General features: G+C 33.3%; 1 long non-coding RNA gene across 1 annotated transcript in view; it reads left to right on the plus strand.

The window, feature by feature from the left end:
* Positions 1 to 2,016, plus strand: part of LOC107638703 — a 2,711-nt gene extending 695 nt beyond the window's left edge. The window contains exon 2 of the long non-coding RNA XR_001619842.2: positions 1,430 to 2,016. This is a non-coding gene — a long non-coding RNA (uncharacterized LOC107638703). The remainder of the gene's footprint in view (positions 1 to 1,429) is intronic.

Genomic DNA, 2,475 nt, shown 5'->3' on the forward strand with positions numbered 1-2,475 from the left:
CCCTTATACTTATGATACACTGATAGTTTGTAAATATTGAAGTCATCATTCTTTGGTTTTCTCCCTTGGCAAATACACAACATTTGCTAAGTTACTTTCCAATTGGATTAGTGTGCTCTGCTGGGACTTGAATTTGTCTTTTATTTGGGGAAGAACATGAAGAGGTTAATGTGTTATCATTTACCAGATTGAGTAGTTTCTTGGGGTAACCGTACTCAATCAGTTTGCTGTCTACCACCACATTCACATTGTGCATTTGCTGCATCCCTGACATCCAAACATTTTTCATTCTCACAAGTATTCAAACCTCATGGTTAATTGGTACATGTAGATATGGTAAATATTTAAGTTTGAGTTAGCCTGTAGCTTCCTTCTGAGATTTAGCTGTTCAGGATCTTAGAGACAGTTGTTCAACATCTGGTTATTTTTAACTGTGTGTTGTAGATTACTGAAAAGTTTTCTTTTCAGCAATGCTAGTTGCTAATTTTTTATGCTCACACCTCTCTTTTTCCATTTCTTTTCATGAAAACCAATACAGGCATAGTATATCGATCAAAATTGTTTTCTCAATATTGCAGACATAGACAAATATACATGATGGTTTGTTGTATCTTTAATTATACATGTAAGGGAGTAAGATTTGGATTATTTAACATGCGAAATATTTCTGAGGTTGTACTTTGTGGAGTTTAAGTATTTAACCAATGTGATGGTCACATTCTTACATGTATTCATGATTCTAAATAGTTTACCCTTCAGAGTAAGGGAATATCAGGCTCCTTATTCATATAAATACCTTAATTTTTTATGATATTACAGACAGACCCTTATTCAAAAATGTATATAAAACATCACAAATGTAGGTGCTGGGACAATTTAATGCTCGATCACCAACTTTGTTTTTCTTCTGTTCATTATTCCAACAAATCATATTTTCTTCCAGTTTTCTACTTGAATGGATGTTCTCTGTTCATGTACATGATATTCTGTCCATGTTCCATATTTTTTATTTGATTTGTCAAAATGTGATTTGTTTTATGTTGAAGCTTACATTTGCAGCAACATAAAAACTTCTTTTTCATACATTCCATGTTTCATGATTCTGTTTTGTCAAGTTATAACTTGTCTATTGCTGGGACTTTACTTATATTTGGAGCAAACTTGTCTATTGCTGGGACTTTACTTATATTTGGAGCAACACAGAAACGTCTTTTTCATATGTTCTTATCTTTGGGGGTAAGAATTAAATAAATTGACAGTATTTCCCAGGTTATTCATTTTGTTATCAGCACCAATTTATGTTAGAATGACATGAGATTTCCGAGTGAGTTTTGCCAATCAATGCTCATGTATTGTATTGTTTACATTGGTAAGGCTAGTCTACAAATCAAGTGTTTTCATAGACTTCCTCTCCTCCCTCTTTTCGCAGGTTCTTATGTGACTCATGAAACAAACCACTTTGTTTATTTCTATTTGGATCAGAAAGCAGTTCTGCTTTTTAAGTCTGGCTAGCAACATGCTGAAGGTGACAAAAGTGTTGAAGAGTCTTGTGATTATGCTGTTATATTAACTCTTGTATGTATTGAATCCTTGGTAGGGCAAACTCTTTGATATTCTTGTCCTTGTATATCTAACTTCATGCATCTTGATCTTTCTGCTTTACTTTGTATTTTATTCGATTCGGGAGTCTTGGGAACACATAATGTCTCATTAACATTTCAAATATTTGTGACTTGTCAGACCTTAAAGGCTGTGTATGTAACTTGTGACAACTTCACATGGACAAGGTTAGCCGGTTAGGTTCCAAAGAATGGGTTTGCCTTAGTGATGTCAACATTTCACTTGCATTCCTTAGGTGGAAATTTACATTTGACATGGTGAATATTACATTTGAGAATCCTGTCAATGGTGGAATGTTGAGGATCCCATCCCCCTTGTCGTGTTTCGATACTAATTATAGAACCACTATGCCTAATAGCCAGAAAGAAAACAAAAGTACTAGTTACTATAGTAATGTTGTTTGCACATGATGTTTTTCAGACTTTTTTTCTGTTTTATTTTTTGGTGGTCGGATCTTATTATTATGAAATATATTAATCTGGGTTGAGAAATTATAGCTTTCTCTTTGAAATGGGACGAGTTCGTTTACTACTGAATCAGTCCAGTCAGTAGTAATAAGTACAGTAAAAACACATGATTTGTGGCGTCATGGATCACTGTAATCTTTTCAGCTTTGTGAAGACAACAATGAGAAGGTAAAGTGAGTGTTTGACATCGTGTGACAATTAATAAAGCAGATCAAAAGAGAAAAATATCTTTTGCTTTGACATTATCATCTTATAATTTTTTCTTGAGAATTGTATTTAAACAAAATTCACACTTGGTACTTTTTAGCTACGAAGATTACTTACAAATAATTGGTAACCCTTCAACTATAGTTGATTTTGTATTATAAAAAAATACGATTTGACGGGT

Source organism: Arachis ipaensis, chromosome B01, assembly GCF_000816755.2.
Source record: "Arachis ipaensis cultivar K30076 chromosome B01, Araip1.1, whole genome shotgun sequence".
Taxonomy (NCBI): Eukaryota; Viridiplantae; Streptophyta; class Magnoliopsida; order Fabales; family Fabaceae; genus Arachis; species Arachis ipaensis.